Here is a 15199-nt window from a genome sequence, read left to right on the forward strand (position 1 = left end):
GTGTGAGAGTGCGTGTGTGAGAGTGCGTGTGTGAGAGAGTGCGTGTGTGAGAGAGTGCGTGTGTGTGAGAGAGTGCGTGTGTGTGAGTGTGTGTGTGTGTGTGAGAGAGTGAGTGTGTGTGTGTGTGAGAGAGTGTGTGTGTGTGAGAGAGTGTGTGTGTGTGAGAGAGAGTGTGTGTGTGAGAGAGAGAGTGTGTGTGAGAGAGAGGGAGTGTAAATTCTGAAGAATTTTTGTTTCCAACACAAATTGTGAATAAAGGTGTTATTTCTGTGATGTTGTGGTGTTTGGAATTGCTGCCAGTTTTATTACAGGCGAAGGGGTGGATTAGCCCCGACTGAGTTGGATTTTGAATCAGGTACAAGACGTTCAGAGGAGTCTTTCGATATTGAAAACATTTCAGAGACCAGGATTACACACTTCACATTGTAACACATCGCTTGTATCGGGATACCGTGAAAAGTGTTTCTTGCGCGCTATACGGACAAAGCATACCATTCATAGAACATCAAAAAACTACAGCACAAACAGGCCCTTCGACCCACAAGTTGCGCCGGTCATGTCCCTACCTACCGAGGCTTATATATAGGCCTACCTATAACCCTCAATCCTATTAAGTCCCATGTACTCATCCAGAAGTCTCTTAAAAGACCCTATCGAGTTTGCCTCCACCACCACTGACGGCAGCCGATTCCACTCACCCACCACCCTCTGAGTGAAAAACTTGCCCCTAACATCTCCCCTGTGCCTACCCCCCCAGCACCTTAAACCTGTGTCCTCTCGTAGCAGCCATTTCCACCCTGGGAAAAAGCCTCTGAGAGTCCACCCGATCTATGCTTCTCAACATCTTGTACACCTCTATCAGGTTACCTCTCATCCTTCGTCTCTCCAAGGAGAAAAGACCGAGCTCCCTCAGCCTATCCTCATAAGGCATGCCACTCAATCCAGGCAACATCCTTGTAAATCTTCTATGCACCCTTTCAATCATTTCCACATCCTTCCTGTAATGAGGCGACCAGAACTGAGCACAGTATGAAAATGACAAACAGCAAGGGTCCCAGAACAGATCCCTGGGGCACTCCACTGGTGACCGACCTTTATTCAGAAAAAGACCCATCTATACCCACTCTCTGCCTCCTTTGGGCAACCCAGTTCTGGATCCACCGGGCAGCAGCCCCTTGGATCCCATGCCCTCTCACTTTCTCGAGAAGTCTTTGCATGGGGGACCTTATCGAACGCCTTGCTGAAGTCCATGTAAACCACATCTACCGCTTTCCCTTCGTCAATGTGTTTAGTCACATTTTCAAAGAACTCCACCAGGCTCGTAAGGCACGATTTGCCTTTGACAAAGCCATGCTGACTACTTTTGAGCATACTAAACTTCTCTAAATGTTCATAAATCCTGTCCCTCAGGATCTTCTCCATCAGCTTACCAACCACAGAGTTTAGACTCACCGGTCGGTAATTTCCTGGGCTCTCCCTATTCCCCTTCTTGAAAATAGGAACCACATCCGCAATCCTCCAATCCTCCGGAACCTCTCCCGTCTCCATCGATGACGCAAAGATCATCGCCAGAGGCTCTGCAATCTCTTCCCTAGCCTCCCACAGTAACCTGGGGTACATCCCATCAAAATTTCCAACACATCCTCTTTCTTAATGTCCACATACTCAATCTTTTCAGTCCGCCTCAATCCTGTCGTACAACCACCCCGGTCTTTTTCCACTGTGAATACCGAGGTAAAATATTCATTAAGCACCTCTGCTATTTCTTCCGATTCTCTACAGACTTTCTCACCTTCACATTTTATAGGTCCTATTCTTTCACATCTCATCCTTTTACTCTTCACATATTTATAGAACGTCTTAGGGTTCTCCTTAATCTTACCTGTCAAGGCCTTCTCGTGACCCCTTCTGGCTCTCCTAATTTCTTTCTTAAGTCCCTTCCTACAAGCCGTATACTCATCTAGATCCCTATCATCGCCTCGCTCTCTGAGCCTTTTGTGCGCTTTCCTTTTCTTCTCGACTAGGTTCATTGCAGCTTTCGTGCACCACGGTTCCTGTAACTTACCAACACCTCCCTGTCTCATCGGAACGTTGTCATGCAGAACTCCAGACAAACATTCCTTGAAAATCTGCCACCTTACTTTGGTACTTTTCCTTGAGAATGCCTCCTTCCAATTTACGCCTGTAATCTCCTGCCTGATGGCTTCATATTTCCCCTTACTCCAGATAAACACTTTCCTAGCTTGTCTGATCCTATCTCTTTCCAATGCTAGCGTAAAGGAGATAGAGTTATGATCACTATCCCCAAGATGCTCCCCCACTGAGAGATCCGACACCTGTCCAGGCTCATTAGCCAGATCGAGTACAGCCTCTCCTCTTGTAGGCTTGTCCACATGCTGTGTCAGGAAACCCTCCTGAACACACCTCACAAACTCCTCCCCATCCAAACCCCTTACCCTAGGGATATTCCAATCTATGTTTGGGAAATTAAAGTCTCCCATCACGACAACCCTGTTATTACTACATCTCTCCAGGATCTGTTTCACTATCTGCTCCTCAACATCCCTGTTACTATTGGGTGGCCTGTAGAAAACACCCAGCAAAGTTATCGACTCCTTCCCGCTCCGAACTTCCACCCACAGAGACTCTGTAGACAATCCCTCCACAGCATCCACCTTCTCTACAGCTGTGACACTATCCCTGATCAGCAGTGCCACTCCCCCCCCCTCTTTTGCCTCCCTCCCTGTCCTTCCTGAAACATCTGAAACCTGGCACCTGAAGTATCCAGTCCTGTCCCTGAGACATCCAAGTCTCCGTAATGGTCACCACATCACACTTCCAAGCATCGATCCACACTCTGAGCTCATCCACTTTATTCACTACACGCCTGGCGTTAAAATAGACACATCTCAAACCTTTGGTCTGAGCTCTCCCCTTCTCCATCACCCGTCTATTCTCCCTCTTACCCTGTCTACAATCCTTCTCTATTTGCGGGCTAACCTCCTCGCTCTCAGTCACCTCATCACGATTCCCTCCCCCCAACCTATCTAGTTTAAAGTCTCCCCAGTAGCCTTAGCCAACCTTCCTGCCAGGATATTGGTCCCCCTGGGATTTAAGTGCCACCCGTCTTTTTTGTACAGGTCACACCTGCCCCTAAAGAGGTCCCAATGATCCAGGAACCTGAATCCCTGCCCCCTGCTCCAGTCCCTCAGCCACACATTCATCCTCCACCTCACTCCATTCCTTTCCTCACCTTCCCGTGGCACAGGCAGCAATCCTGAGATTACTACCTTTGCGTTCCTCCTTCCCAACTGCCTACCTAACTCCCTATATTCTCTTTTCATGACCCCTTCCATCTTCCTACCTATGTCAGATTTGATTTATTATTGTCACATGTATTGGGATACAGTGAAAGGTATTGTTTCTTGCGCGCTATACAGACAAAGCATACCGTTCATAGAGAAGGAAAGGAGAGGGTGCAGAATGTAGTGTTACAGTCACAGCTAGGGTGTAGAGAAAGATCAACTTAGTGCGAGGTAGGTCCATTCAAAAGTCTGACAGCAGCAGGGAAGAAGCTGTTCTTGAGTCGGTCGGTACGTGACCTCAGACTTTTGTATCTTTTTCCCGGCGGAAGAAGGTGGAAGAGAGAATGTCCGGGGTGCGTGGGGGTCCTTGATTATGCTGGCTGCTTTTCCCAAGGCAGCGGGAAGTGTAGACAGAGTCAATGGATGGGAGGCTGGTTTGCGTGATGGATTGGGCTACATTCACGACCCTTTGTAGTTCCTTGCGGTCTTGGGCAGAGCAGGAGCCCAGACCAAGCTGTGATACAACCAGAAAGAATACTTTCTATGGTGCATCTGTAAAAGTTGGTGAGAGTCGTAGCGGACATGCCAAATTTCCTTAGTCTTCTGAGAAAGTAGAGGTGTTGGTGGGGCTTTCTTAACTATAGTGTCGGCGTGGGGGGGACCAGGACAGGTTGTTGGTGATCTGGACACCTAAAAACTTGAAGCTCTCGACCATTTCCACTTTGTCCCCGTTGATGTAGACAGGAGCATGTTCTCCTTTACGCTTCCTGAAGTTGATGATTATCTCCGAGAATGATCCCTGGAATGAAGAGCTTGTCGTATGAGGAGCGTCTGAGGACTCTGGGTCTGTACTCGTTGGAGTTTAGAAGGATGAGGGGGGATTTTTATTGAAACTTACAGCATACTGCGAGGCCTGGATAGAGTGGACGTGTGGAAGATGTCTCCATTAGTGAGAGAGACTCGGATCCGAGGCACAGCCTCAGAGTAAAGGGACAGCCCTTTAGAACAGAGATGAGGAGGAATTTCTTCAGCCAGAGGATGGTGAATCTGTGGAATTCGTTGCCACAGAGGAGGCTGGGTCATTGAGTGTATTTAAGACAAGAGATAGATCGGTTCTTGATGGGTAAGGGGGGTCAAAGGTTAACAGAGAAAATGGGGGTTGAGAAACCTATCGGCCATGGTGGAGCAGACTCAATGGGCCGAATGGCCTGATACTGTTCCTATATCATGGTCTTGTGGACCCAACATCGATACATCAGCCGTCGCCAACCATCCAGAGGGTCGGGGGTCGTTGCTCTGGGTTCGAATCCCATCTGATGGTGAAATTGGAAGTCAATAAAATTCAAATGGAATTAAAATTCTAATGGTGACTGGGAGAATATCATGGATTGTTGGAAAAACCCAATCTGGTTCACCAACGTCCCCTTTCGGGAAGGAAATCTGCCATCCTTACCCGGTCTGGCCTCCAGAGTGGTGAAGAAGGCATTCGGCACGCTTGGTTTCATTGGTCGGAACATTGAATACAGGAGTTGGGACGTCTTGTTGAAGTTGTACAAGACATTGGTAAGGCCACACTTGGAATACTGTGTACAGTTCTGGTCACCCCTATTATAGAAAGGATATTATTAAACTAGAAAGAGTGCAGATTTACTAGGATGCTACCGGGACTTGATGGATTGAGTTATAAGGAGAGGCTGGATAGACTGGGACTTTTTTCTCTGGAGCGTAGGAGGCTGAGGGGTGATCTTATAGAGGTCTATAAAATAATGAGGGGCACAGAGCAGCTAGATAGTCAATATCTTTTCCCAAAAGTAGGGGAGTCTAAAACTAGAGGGCATAGGTTTAAGGTGAGAGGGGAGAGATACAAAAGGGTCCAGAGGGGCAAATTTTCCACACGGAGGGTGGTGACGAGCTGGAACGAGCTGCCAGAGGCAGTAGTAGAGGCGGGTACAATTTTAACTTTTAAGAAGCGTTTAGACAGTTACATGGGTACGATTGGTATAGAGGGATATGGGCCAAACGCAGGCAATTGGGACTGGTGAGGCTTTCTTGGTGGGGCTTTCTTAACTATAGTATCGGCATGGGGGGGACCAGGACAGGTTGTTGGTGATCTGGACACCTAAAAACTTGAAGCTCTCGACCCTTTCTACCTCGTCCCCGTTGATGTAGACAGGGGCATGTTCTCCTTTACGCTTCCTGAAGTCGATGACAATCTCCTTCGTTTTGTTGACATTGAGGGAGAGATTATTGTTGCCGCACCAGTTCACCAGATTCTCGATCTCATTCCTGTTCTCCGTCTCGTCACTCGAGGCAGTGGGAAGTCTAGACGGAGTCAACAGCTGGGAGGCACTGCTAACAGGGCATTGCACCTGCATATCGACCTTCAGCGATTCATGAACTCAGACACCCAGATCCCTCTGCCCAGACGCATTTTGAATTGGCTTTTCCATTTAGGTAACAATTTGCCTTTCTTTTGGAGGTCAAAATTGATAACTCACACTTATCCACATTAAACTTCATCTGCCAAATATTGGCCCATTCTCTGAGCCTATCGATATCCGTCTGCAGAACCTCTGTGTCCCCCTCAGTGCCCGCTTTCCCACCGATTTCAATGTCATCCGCAAATTCGAACCCGGGTCCCTGGCACGGTGGCACAGCGGTTAGCACTGCTGCCTCACAGCGCCAGGGACCTGGGCTCAATTCCCGGCTCGGGTCACTGTCTATGCGGAGTCTGCACGTTCTCCCCGTGTCTGCGTGGGTTTCATCCGTATGCTCCAGTTTCCTCCCATAGTCCAAAAGATGTGCGGGTTAGGGGGATTGGCCATGCTAAATTGCCCCTTAGTGTCCAAAGATGTGCAGGTTAGGTGGATTGGCCGTGCTAAATTGCCCCTTAGTGTCCAAAGATGTGCAGGTTAGGGGGATTGGCCATGCTAAATTGTCCCTTAGTGTCCAAAGATGTGCAGGTTAGGTGGATTGGCCGTGCTAAATTGCCCCTTAGTGTCCAAAGATGTGCAGGTTAGGGGGATCGGCCATGCTAAATTGCCCCTTAGTGTCCAAAGATGTGCAGGTTAGGGGGATTGGCCATGGTAAATTGTCCCTTAGTGTCCAAAGATGTGTAGGTTAGGTGGATTGGCCATGCTAAATTGCCCCTTAGTGTCCAAAGATGTGCAGGTTAGGGGGATTGGCCATGCTAAATTGTCCCTTAGTGTCCAAAGATGTGTAGGTTAGGTGGATTGGCCATGCTAAATTGTCCCTTAGTGTCCAAAGATGTGTAGGTTAGGTGGATTGGCCATGCTAAATTGCCCTTAGTGTCCAAAGATGTGCAGGTTAGGTGGATTGGCCATGCTAAATTGCCCCTTGGTGTCCAAAGATGTGCAGGTTAGGTGGATTGGCCATGCTAAATTGCCCCTTAGTGCCCAAAGATTAGAACATAGAACACTACAGCGCAGTACAGGCCCTTCGGCCCTCAATGTTGCACCGACCAGTGAAACCAATCTAAAGCCCATCTAACCTACACTATTCCAATATCATCCATATGTTTATCCAATAACCATTTGAATGCCCTTAATGTTGACGAGTCCACTACTGTTGCAGGCAGGGCATTCCACGCCCTTACTACTCTCTGAGTAAAGAACCTACCTCTGACATCTGTCCTATATCTATCACCCCTCAATTTAAAGCTATGTCCCCTCGTGCTACCCATCACCATCCGAGGAAAAAGGCTCTCACTGTCCACCCTATCTAATCCTCTGATCATCTTGTATGCCTCCATTAAGTCACCTCTTAACCTTCTTCTCTCGAACGAAAACAGCCTCAAGTCACTCAGCCTTTTCTCATAAGACCTTCCCACCATACCAGGCAACATCCTGGTAAATCTCCTCTGCACCCTTTCCAATGCATCCACATCCTTCCTATAATGCGGCGACCAGAACTGTACGCAATACTCCAAATGCGGCCGCACCAGAGTTTTGTACAGCTGCAACATGACCTCCTGGCTCCGAAACTCAATCCCTCTACCAATAAAAGCTAACACACCGTACGCCTTCTTAACAAACCTATCAACCTGGGTGCCAACTTTCAGGGATCTATGCACATGGACACCGAGATCTCTCTGCTCATCCACACTACTACCATTCGCCCTGTACTCTGTAATCCTGTTACTCCTTCCAAAGTGAATCACCTCACACTTTTCCGCATTAAACTCCATTTGCCACCTCTCAGCCCAGCTCTGCAGCTTATCTATGTCCCGCTGTAACCTGCAACAACCTTCCGCACTGTCTACAACTCCACCGACTTTAGTGTCATCCGCAAATTTACTAATCCATCCTTCTACGCCCTCATCCAGGTCATTTATAAAAATGACAAACAGCAGTGGCCCCAAAACAGATCCTTGCGGTACACCACTAGTAACTGAACTCCAGGATGAACATTTCCCATCAACCACCACCCTCTGTCTTCTTACAGCTAGCCAATTCCTGATCCAAACCGCTAAATCACCCTCAATCCCATGTGTCCGTATTTTCTGCAACAGCTTACCGTGGGGAACCTTTTCAAACGCTTTACTGAAATCCATATACACCACATCAACTGCTTTACCCTCATCCACCTCTTTGGTCACCTTCTCAAAGAACTCAATAAGGTTTGTGAGGTTAGATGGGCAAGTTAGGTGGATTGGCCATGCTAAATTGCCCCTTAGTGTCCAAAGATGTGTGGGTTAGGTGGATTGGCCATGCCAAATTGTCCCTTAGTGTCCAAAGATGTGCAGGTTAGGTGGATTGGCCGTGCTAAATTGCCCCTTAGTGTCCAAAGAAGTGCTGGTTAGGGTGCATTGACCATGCTAAATTCTCCCTCAGTGTACCCGAACAGGCGCAGAAGTGTGGCGACTAGGAGATTTTCACTGTAACTTAACTGCAGTGTTAATGTAAGTCGACTTGTGACACTAATAAATAAACTTTAAAGGTTTCCTCCGAGAATACTCCGGGTGGCCACCAGGTGGTAGTGTCGTCCCACAAATAGATTCCCCCGTCGCTGGAGAGGTTTATTCACCCTGGATTGGGGGGAACTTCTTTCTCTTGTAGGTTCCCATTGCAAACTTTGATTTTCAATGCTTAAGTTCTCGAACTGCGCTGGGGGAGGGTGGAGGGGGAACTCTGAGGTGTTTAGGAAAGGGGCTCTAGGCTGCTGTGGCCGTTCGAGGCCCCCCCCCTCAACCCAACCCTTCCCACGGTTGTTCGACTGTGGGGTGCATCACAGAATCGTTCTGCTCCCAAAAGGGAAAATGCTGGAAAATTTCAGGGGGTCTGGAAGCGTCTGTGAGGAGGAAATAAAGAGCGGGTGTTTCGAGTCCAGAAAACCCTCTCATCAAAGCTAAAAGGCATGGAAAGGCGGGAGATATTTATACTGAGGCCGAGGGGATGGAAGATGAGTCGTAGCCACAGACACCAGATGAAAGGCTGCTAATGGCAGCCCAGAGAGAAAACAGAATCAGAGAATCCCCACAGTGCAGAAGGAGGACATTCAGCCCATCAAATCTGCACCGGCCACAACCCACCCAGGCCCTATCCCCGTAACCCCACATATTTACCCTGCTACTGTCCCTGACACTAAGGGGCAATTCAGCATGGCCAATCCACCTAACCTGCACATCTTTGGACACTAAGGGGCAATTTAGCACGGCCAATCCACCTAACCCGCACATCTTTGGACACTAAGGGGCAATTTAGCACGGCCAATCCACCTAACCTGCACATCTTTGGACACTAAGGGGCAATTTAGCACAGCCAATCCACCTAAACTACACAGCTCTCACCAACTTTTACAGATGCCCCATAGAAAGCATTCTTTCTGGTTGTATCACAGCTTGGTCTGGGCTCCTGCTCTGCCCAAGACCGCAAGGAACTACAAAAGGTCATGAATGTAGCCCAATCCATCACGCAAACCAGCCTCCCATCCATTGACTCTGTCTACACTTCCCCCTGCCTCGGGAAAAGCAGCCAGCATAATCAAGGACCCCCCACGCACCCCGGGCATTCTCTCTTCCACCTTCTTCCATCGGGAAAAAGATACAAAAGTCTGAGGTCACGGACCGACCGACTCAAGAACAGCTTCTTCCCTGCTGCCGTCAGACTTTTGAATGGACCTACCTCGCATTAAGTTGATCTTTCTCTACACCCTAGCTGTGACTGTAACACTACATTCTGCACCCTCTCCTTTCCTTCTCTATGAACGGTATGCATTGTCTGTATAGCGCGCAAGAAACAATACTTTTCACTGTATCCCAACACATGTGACAATAATAAATCAAATCCAACCAATGCGGCTGGATATAGCACTTGGGGGTGAATGGGATCAAAGGTTATGGGGAGAAAGCAGGATTGAGTTGGACAATCAGACATGATGGTGATGAATGGTGGAGCAGGTTCGAAGGGCCGAATGGCCTCCTCCTGATCCTATCTTCTACGTCTTGGAGGAAGCATCATCTCGGCAGCACAGGTATGAAAGAAGAAGGAAGCCTCAGACAGAAGAATCAGCAGAAAAGACCCAGAATATTCCGGATTATCTTATAAAATATTCCGTTTATATGGAGTAAGGGGAAGTATGAAGACATAAGGCAGCAAATTAGAGGATTAAATTGGAAGGAGGTATTCTCGGGGAAATCTACTGAAGAGAGGTGGCAGTTTTTCAAGGAATGTCAGTCTAGGGTTCTACAGGACAACGTTCCGAGCAGACAGGGAGGTGTTGGTAGGTTAAAGGAACCGTGGTGCACGAAAGCTGTGCGGGACCTAGTCGAGAAGAAAGGGAAAGCGTACAAAAGGTTCAGAGAGCTTGGCGAAGATAGGGATCTAGATGAGTATACGGCTTGTAGGAAGGGACTAAAGAAGGAAATTCGGAGAGCCAGAAGGGGTCACGAGAAGGCCTTGGCAAGTAGAATTAAGGAAAACCCTAAGGCGTTCTATAAATATGTGAAGAGTAAAAGGGTGAGACGTGAAGGAATAGGGCCTATAAAAGGTGAAGGCGGGAAAGTCTGTACGGAACCAGTAGAAATGGCAGAGGTGCTCAATGAGTATTTTGCCTCGGTTTTCACAGAGGAGAAGGACCTGGGTGGGTGTACTGCGGGCTTGCGGTGGACTGAAAAGATTGAGTATGTGGACTTTAACAAAGAGGTTGTGCTGGAATCTTTGAATGGCATCAAGATAGATAAGTCACCGGGTCCGGATGGGATGTACCCCAGGTTACTGTGGGAGGCGAGGGAAGAGATTGCAGAGCCTCTGGCGATGATCTTTGCGTCGTCGATGGAGACGGGAGAGGTGCCGGAGGATTGGAGGATTGCGGATGTGATTCCTATTTTCAAGAAGGGGAATAGGGATAGCCCAGGAAATTACCGACCGGTGAGTCTAACCTCAGTGGTTGGTAAGCTGATGGAGAAGATCCTGAGGGACAAGATTTATGAGCATTTGGAGAGGTTTAGTATGCTCAAGAATACTCAGCATGGCTTTGTCAAAGGCAGATCGTGCCTTACGAGCCTGATGGAGTTCTTCGAAAATGTGACTAAACACATTGACGAAGGGAAAGCGGTAGATGTGGTTTATATGGATTTTAGCAAGGCGTTCGATAAGGTCCCCCATGCAAGGCTTCTAGAAAAAGTGAGAGGGCATGGGATCCAAGGGGCTGCTGCCCGGTGGATCCAGAACTGGCTTGCCCAAAGGAGGCAGAGAGTGGGTATAGATGGGTCTTTTTCTAAATGGAGGTCGGTCCCCAGTGGTGTGCCCCAGGGATCTGTTCTGGGACCCTTGCTGTTTGTCATTTTCATAAATGACCTGGATGAGGAAGTGGAGGGATGGGTTGGTAAGTTTGCCGACGACACGTAGGTTGGTGGCGTTGTGGATAGTCTGGAGGGATGTCAGAAGTTACAGAGGGACATAGATAGGATGCAAGACTGGGCAGAGAAGTGGCAGATGGACTTCAACCCGGATAAATGCGTCGTGGTCCATTTTGGTAGGTCAAATGGGATGAAGGAGTATAATATAAAGGGAAAGACTCTTAGTACTGTAAAGGATCAGAAGGACCTTGGGGTCTGGGTCCATAGGACTCTGAAATCGGCCCCGCAGGTGGAGGAGGTGGTTAAGAAGGCGTATGGTGTGCTGGCCTTTATCAATCGAGGGATTGAGTTTAGGAGTCCGGGGATAATGATGCAGCTATATAAGACCCTCGAAAGACCCCACTTGGAGTACTGTGCTCAGTTCTGGTCGCCTCATTACAGGAAGGATGTGGAAAAGATTGAAAGGGTGCAGAGGAGATTTACAAGGATGTTGCCTGGATTGAGTGGCATGCCTTATGAGGATAGGCTGAGGGAGCTCGGTCTTTTCTCCTTGGAGAGACGAAGGATGAGAGGAGACCTAATAGAGGTGTATAAGATGTTGAGAGGCATAGATCGGGTGGACTCTCAGAGGCTTTTTCCCAGGGTGGAAATGGCTGCTACGAGAGGACACAGGTTTAAGGTGCTGGGGGGTAGGTACAGGGGAGATGTTAGGGGTAAGTTTTTCACACAGAGGGTGGTGGGCGAGTGGAATCGGCTGCCGTCAGTGGTGGTGGAGGCAAACTCAATAGGGTCTTTTAAGAGACTCCTGGATGAGTACATGGGACTTAATAGGATGGAGGGTTATAGGTAGGCGTAAAAGGTAGGGATATGTTCGGCACAACTTGTGGGGCCGAAGGGCCTGTTTTGTGTTGTAGCTTTTCTATGTTTCTATGTTTCTGAGAGACAAAACCTGGTTGTAATTTAGAGAGTGACTAAATTCTATTTTTGTTAATGAGTGAGACTTGTACTTATTTGAACAGCATCCCGTTAGAATCTTGTTATATTCGGGAATAGTTAGAAGGGATGAACTCGGTTTAATAGTTTAGTTAATTTGCTCGCTGTTGGTTAGATAAATAAATTGTTAGGTGTTGATTTTAGAGAGAGGATTTATTTTGTATTTAACCACTAGGGGTCGCTGAAGAGCAGGTCACATCACTTCGCACACACTTTGTACAGATTACAGTGCGAGGTGCTCCTCTTGGGGGTTTCGGGGTTAGTTCTCAGTGCGGAGGGGGGGGGGGTTCAACCTCCGCTTTATAACAGATCCCTGAGGGTCGGAAATAACGGAGCTGATCGAAACGAGGTGGGGTTTAAAGAGGGGAGGGTTTTTGGCAGGGTTGAAGGAGTTAGGAGTAGACGTGGAGAGTGGGATGGACTCGAAGGGCTAAAAGGTTCCCCCTCTGCCCCCAAAGTTGCCCCGAAATCGGGCGACAATGTAGGGGGGGCCATTCAGCCCCTCGCCCGTGTTGTGTGGGGGGGTGGAGCTGGCGATGATGCACGCTGGACTATTTTTTCAATTTTGATTTGATTTATTATTGTCACATGTACTGGGATACAGTGAAAAGTATTGTTTCTTGCGCACTATACGGACTATACACTGTATCCCAATACATGTGACAATAATAAATCAAATCTATGTACTCTATGAACGGTATGCTTTGTCTGTATAGCGTGCAAGAAACAATACTTTTCACTGTGTCCCAAATCATGTGTCAATAATATATCAAATCAAATCAAACGGGAGCGGAGAGCAGGGAAAAGGAAATTGTTTTGATGCGGAGGTTAATCGCCTTTTGAGTAGCCGTGCCGAATTCCCCAAAGAGGAATCCCTCGCTTTGTAATCTGTTCAAAGTGTTTGGGAAGGTGTGAACTGTTCTTCATTCGCGTTTCGAGGGTCATTAACAGAAATATCTGACACTCACTTTAAGTGAATAATTGACAAGTTATTTATTTACCAACCGGGAACTTTAACTGAACAAGTAACATGTCGATGAGAGTAAGATAGTACTGGAGTGCTGTTCAAATAAAGACAAGGGTCATTCATCACCCCCTCAGAAAAATAATAATTTAGCCACTCTCAAAAAAATATATAAACAGGTTTTGTGGCTTTGGAATTCTTCTGTCGATTCTGTAACCTCTTTCTGATTTGGTACCCTTTGTTGGATAGATAGAGAATTCTCTTCAGAGATATTCTAAGCTGGCAGGGAGCTACTCTCGCCCTCTCTAGGTGTTGAGAGGTGGCAGCTCTTCAGTTGAACTGTAGACAGGCAGTTGAGTTCCTCTTTTTAGAACCCTGGTGACCTAATTGACGTTCCAACACCAGGATTGGTTGGATGTTGTCAACAACAGCACATTCAAATTTGAGAGGTTCCTGGTAGCTGAGTGTCTTCTTTAAACTGATAGGCTGTCAAAAGCCTGCAGAGCCTGTTACCAAGGGAACACTGATGCTTGGTCCTTGTTACAAATGTTGCAATCTGTGTACCCTGTGTATCTTCCATTTTAAGTATCCAAGCACTGACACAAAACCAGGGACCACGCTTCACAAACTCAACTCCACAACACAATCGATTTAAGATGAGGAAAGACACTCCTTAATAGAAACATAGAAACATAGAGGATAGGAGCAGGAAGAGGCCATTCGGCCCTTCGATCCTGCTCCCCCATTCATCACGATCATGGCTGATCATCCAACTCAATAGCCTAATCCTGCTTTCTCCCCATAACCTTTGATCCCGTTCGCCCCCAAGTGCTATAATCCAGCCGCCTCTTCAATACATTCAATGTTTTGGCATCAACTACTTCCTGTGGTAATGAATTCCACAGACTCACCACTCTTTGGGTGAAGAAATGTCTCCTCATCTCCGTCCTAAATGGTCTACCCCGAATCCTCAGACTGTGACCCCCTGGTTCTGGACTCCCCCCACCATCGGGAACATCCTCCCTGCATCTACCCTGTCCAGTCCTGTTAGAATTTTATAAGTCTCTATGAGATTCCCCCCTCATTCGTCTGAACTCCAGTGAAAACAATCCTAACCTCGTCAATCTCTCCTCGTACATCAGTCCCGCCATCCCCGGAATCAGCCTGGTAAACCTTCGCTGCACTCCCTCCAGAGCAAGAATTCCCACGCACCCCGGACATTCTCTCTTCCACCTTCTTCCGTCGGGAGAAAGATACAAAAGTCTGAGGTCACGCACCGACCGACTCAAGAACAGCTTCTTCCCTGCTGCCGTCAGACTTTTGAATGGACCTACCTCGCATTAAGTTGATCTTTCTCTCCACCCTAGCTATGACTGTAACACTACATTCTGCACCCTCTCCTTTCCTTCTCTATGAACGGTATGCTTTGTCTGTATCATGGGCAGGAAACAATACTCTTCACTGTATCCCAGTACATGACAATAATAAATCAAATCTACGTGCTCTGTGAACGGTATGCTTTGTCTGTATAGCGCGCAAGAAACAATACTTTTCACTGTCTCCCAGTACGTGACAATAATAAATCAAATCTATGTACTCTATGAACGGTATGCTTTGTCTGTATAGCGCGCAAGAAACAATACTTTTCACTGTATCCCAATACATGTGACAATAATGAATCAAATCTATGTGCTCTATGAACGGTATGCTTTGTCTGTATAGCGTGCAAGAAACAATACTTTTCACTGTATCCCAATACATGTGACAATAATAAATCAAACCTATGTGCTCTATGAACGGTATGCTTTGTCTGTATAGTGCGCAAGAAACAATACTTTTCACTGTATCCCAATACAGCCAGAGAGTGGTGAATCTGTGGGTCTCTTGGCCGCAGAAGGCTGTGGAGGCCGGGTCATTGAGTGTCTTTAAGACAGAGATAGATAGGTTCTTGATTAATAAGGGGATCAGGGGTTATGGGGAAAAGGCAGGAGAATGGTGTGGTGAACCATCGTTGGTTACCACTGGGGGTTGTTCTTATGTTACTGTTGGGTTAGGGTGTTGTCACTGTGGGGGTTGTATAATGTTGTTGGGTTAGGGTGTTTACCTGTTGTAAATGTT

The sequence above is a fragment of the Mustelus asterias genome, unplaced genomic scaffold (assembly GCF_964213995.1).
Source record: "Mustelus asterias unplaced genomic scaffold, sMusAst1.hap1.1 HAP1_SCAFFOLD_538, whole genome shotgun sequence".
NCBI lineage: Eukaryota > Metazoa > Chordata > Chondrichthyes > Carcharhiniformes > Triakidae > Mustelus > Mustelus asterias.